The sequence below is a fragment of the Hydra vulgaris genome, chromosome 01, assembly GCF_038396675.1.
Source record: "Hydra vulgaris chromosome 01, alternate assembly HydraT2T_AEP".
Taxonomy (NCBI): Eukaryota; Metazoa; Cnidaria; class Hydrozoa; order Anthoathecata; family Hydridae; genus Hydra; species Hydra vulgaris.
In genome coordinates, this window is record NC_088920.1 from 63,030,162 (window position 1) to 63,035,000 (window position 4,839).

Here is a 4,839-nt window from a genome sequence, read left to right on the forward strand (position 1 = left end):
TGGTGCGGTTTGATCTTGTTTGGAGCGGTTTCCCAATCAGGAAATGAACCGGGGCGTGCGGTTTCAACCGTCACCCCACAACTTCGTCCCGATTGAACCAAGACATTACCGCACTTTAAAATTTTTTTGTCCCGATTCATTTTTACCGTTTCATTCCTACCGAGATAACGTGATTCTCGGTTCATTTTGGGAAGAATGTTCCGGGACACCAAAGCTTATTTAAAAGCATTTTGCAAAAATAAAAACGTTAGTAAAGATAAATATGTCGAAGTTATTTATTTTCAAGGTAATTTAAAACCAGTTTTTTTTAGCGCATTTGTAAAAAGCTGTGGTTAAATTATTAAAACAAAGTATTATTTCCGTGGTCATATAAAGACTTGAAATCGCACACCTTCCGGGCCTAGCCTGGTGTCACATTTGCTGCACGCCAGTGTAGAGGCAGGTTACTTGTGTTGTAAGACGATTTGTAAATTAAGGTAAGCGGCAATGCTACTGAATTTGAACATTGCTTTAATAAAATAGGATGTAAATTATCTGCACCACATGCTTTGTATGTATTTAGTGTTTCAAGAGGATTCAGAATATCTATGTAATTAATAAAATCGTCATTTAAATAAAGTGTGTCATTTATTTATCTGCTTTTACTGAAATTGCGTTGTTTAGAAAATGGTTGTTTAGAATATCTGCAATCTTATTTCGGTTATTTGTTACAGTACCATAAGTGTTCAAAATGGCTTTTATTGATTGCTTTGTATTCCTCTGACTGTTTACATATTTATAGAGAAGTTTCGGATTTGATTTTGATTTTATTATCAGGTTTCTTTCATAGTCTTTTGTTATTGTTTTGTAAGCATTGACCTTTTCTGTATCTTTTTATTTGGTTGCTAAATTTTTTGTATCTTTGGTCTTTCTTCCTTCTTACTAATGCTCTATGGTTATCACTAAACCATGAGTTTTTTCTTGTGCTTGTGTTTTGCATTAACATCAATTTATTAATAACCAATTTATATATAAATTACTCAAATAGCTTATGTTTAATATAAAAATTGTACATTTGTTATGTTGTTGATTTAGTTCCAGTTAATTGAGTTAACATTTTTAGTTCCAGTTAATTGAGTTAACTTTTTCGTTTATTTTTGTGTAGTTGCCTCTAGTGTGGTCAATACTTTTGGCAGACTTTTATTAATTTGATTAGTATAAAATTGAAAAAATTTTGAAAATTGAGAAGAATAAAAAAGTTTTTTTATTGATAACAAAATTTATAAAAATATTAAAAAATTAAAAACTTAACAAATATTATTATTCATATTTTGAAATTAATAATTCATTTTCACGTAGTTTACTTGTTCAAAATGCATGAATTTAATCTTTAAGATAATTAATAGTACATAGTGAATTAACTGATTCACTGTCCCCCGGTTCACTATGCTGCACCATAACAAATTAAGTTTAAGACTAATTTCTTGGAACATGAGTGTTGTTTAAGAAAAAGCTAAACTACTAAATAGAAGCATAAATATCAATAATCCGAATGAAAAATTTCAAGTTTTAAAAATATTATAACCATGATCTCTATAAAAAACATAAGAAAGGTAAGAAAAATTACTTTAGTATACTTTTAGTTAGTATTTGTATTTTGGTGTTCTGCTACTTTGATTAATGTTTAGTTCAAGTTTAAATATCTATACTACGTGCATAGCTATGTTAAATATATTGATTTCTAATTTCTAAAAAATCTGAGGGGGTCGGGTGGGGGTTAGGGTGAGGGAGGGGACAGACACCCTCGTGACTCTTGCCCTCACTATGGATACGCCTTTGTATTAGCATGAGGAGAAATGATAAAGATTGGTAAAGCTGTGATAAATTCTTTTTTTAATTTTTGCTTACAATTAAGTTTACATTAAATAATAAATGTAAAATTTAAATTTTATAAATAATAAATTCTTTAAAATTTTTTTTTTTAATTATTTTAATTTAGTTTAATTATAATTTTTTATTTTCTCTTATATGTTTATGGATTATTTAGTTTAATTTAGTTTAGCTTTTTTTTTTTAGCATCTTTTTTAAAAGTGTTAATTATTAAAACTTGCAAAGAGGCACGGAAAAGTTGTCAAAAGAAAGTATTATATGCTTAGTCATATAAGGCGTGCGACCACTTGCCTTTTACGCAAAGGCTTGCATATTGAACAAGATTGTCTGATTTTTTTGCTGCAATTTTTGTGTCTTTTAATTTTCTAAGCTCCATATTTTCGTATTTCTCTGCTTGTGTCATAACTTGTGTTATCTGGTGAAATATAAATACCTTTGTACTGTGGGTTTGTTTAATCCCCAAGTTTTTTTAGCATTGGCTAATAATATTGAGTTTCTCTCTGACTCATCACTTAGTTGTGATTAACACTTTTTAGTTGTGATTAGTTGTGATTAACTCTTTAATATTAAGTTTCTCTCTGACTCATCACTTAGTTATAATTAACACTTTTTCCTATTGTTGTTCTGGTAGTAAGGTCTTTATAAGTGCTGTTGCACCTCTTTGAAATTGTTTTAGTCCTTTGACAAACACTGGGTTGGTGGCTGCTCCTATATAGTTAAATATTTGACTAACTTGTTTTTCAGTTTCTGCTTGTTTTTCCTCATAGGTCCCAGTAACTGTTGCTGTGATACTCAAAATGATTATGCTTTTCTTTTATCTCTGTCTTTTTGTTGCACTATTATAACTGCAATTCATTTATTGTTTGGTGTAGTTTCTTGTTCTTTACCATTTATGACCATGTAACTGGTCCTCTAGTTGCTGTTTCGATTTGTGCTTGTTTAGTTTCATTTTGTGTCATTGGTGATCTCAAGTGTGCGTTTTCATTTCAGCGTCCCTTTCAAAAATTTCAGTATCTGATTGAAAAATTCAATATTCAACTGTTTATGCTATTTAAATTTTGTTTCTTGTTTTTGTTAACGTAATGAAAGTTTTATTTTGTTATTGTTTTTTATCTTCTCAAAAATGCGTCTGCCATCTGTTTTTTTAAAATTTATTTAATATAAGTAAAACAAAAAATTATATGCAACTTTCATTGATACTTTAAATAAAGATTATTATCAGTAATTTGTTACTTTATTTAAAAGCATTTCCCTTATATAAAAACATTAGTAAAGAAAAAAGTTTTGATGCTATTTATGACTTTTTAACATCTATTCTAATAAATAAATATATAAAATAAGTTTTATTCAGTGTGTATTTGTAATGTTAATAGCCGTGGTGAAATCATCAAATAAAATCTAATCTGCGTGTGTCATGCCTTTCTAAACACGCTTTTCTGGCCAAGTTTGATATATATATTTCCACTTCCAACTCATTGAACAATTGTTTTTTTGTTTACAATTACAATTTTCTGTAGTTTTTTCATGTAGAATTTCTTTTTTGTTTAACAAAGCATTATTGTGACCTTTTATAATTCTTTTAATATTTTTTGTGCAACTGTAGCTAACTTTTATTGTATTTCGATAAAAAATGTTATGTAATTTATTAGAGGGCGGGAAATGCTTATTGACCAATTTTAAAAATACTTTTCCTATGTTAGTGGAAACCTTTTTGCTATATGGGGTGTTGAACCAAATTATGTTTCTAGTTCTATTTCTTTTTTTTGTATTATTTTTTTAATTTTAGTACAAAATTTTAAAAGCCACTTTTTTTCAGGGCATCTTTAAATATTCGTTTAGACTAATTGAATACATTTTCATCAGAAGAGTTTTGGTTTAGCCTGTTATTGATTGAAATCGGGATTTGTTTTTGATTTTGGGGTGGATGATTTAAGTTAATATTAATATTCAGTTATTCATCGTATGGTTTTTTGAAAGGCTTATATGAATTTTCAGAGAGGTTAAATGTGACGTCAAGAAAGTTCACAATTTTTAAATTAATGTTTTTATTTCGATTAGAAAGCCAATATTTTTAGAAATTTCTATAATATCTTTCCTAATTTTATCGAGCTGTGGACCAGATTTTTTATGCATTACTATGAAACAATCGTCGCGATAAAGACCTAAATCTTTTATCTTGATAATTTTACTTAATAAATCTAAAAAATATAGTTCAACAAGTTCACAAATTTCTGCTTCAACATAACTGCCCATTTTTACATCAAAGCAGTCACATATGTTTTTCTTTTTCCAAGTTTCCTTATTAAAATAAAGTAAGGTTTTTCTACAATGTTTTATTATACAGATTGTTTCATCAGGAATAACTTTGTGGGTTTTTCCAATTTCAATTGTTTTATCAAAAATATCTTGTGGTATAGAGGGGTAAAAGTCATTAATGTCAAATTGAATAAATGTACAGTTATTTTTATTTTCAATAATGGAGAACCAATTTATAACATCAGTAGTATTTTTCCACGATTTCAAATTTAATTTATTTCTAAGAATATTATTAATTTTGTCCAATTAAATTTTACTTACATGTCCAATCTCACTTTTTGAGGGAACCAATAACCTACAAGGAAGTTTGTTTTAAAACTTTGGTTTATGGTCTTTTAGTGTTACGAAGGCTTAGGCAGGGGCATTTGATTCAATTCTGTTATCAAGGTTTACTTTTTTAACAATACTTTACGCTTCTAAATTAATTGCATTCTTCTAAATATAGTTTTCTGTTGTGAGTTGGTAAATTTTATTTTTTTTATCAGCAAAAACCAAAATATTAGAGTTTGATTTAATTTTTTTACCATCGAACTTTAATTCTGTTTGATATTTGTTTTTTATAGGACGAAACTGTATTGTTTTTTTTAAATGTAATAGGTCATTTTCAAATTTTTTCAAAACAGGTATAGAAGGTGGGGTATTTTTTGTTTTAAG

At 27.8% G+C, this 4,839-nt stretch overlaps 1 protein-coding gene across 1 annotated transcript in view; it reads left to right on the forward strand.

The window, feature by feature from the left end:
• Window positions 1-338: 338 nt before the first annotated feature.
• The window catches only part of LOC136075511 (uncharacterized), a 28,375-nt gene continuing 23,874 nt past the window's right edge, over window positions 339-4,839 (forward strand). Inside the window, exon 1 of the mRNA XM_065788892.1 lies at window positions 339-476. The gene's annotated coding sequence lies outside the window, so the exon portion shown is untranslated. The remainder of the gene's footprint in view (window positions 477-4,839) is intronic.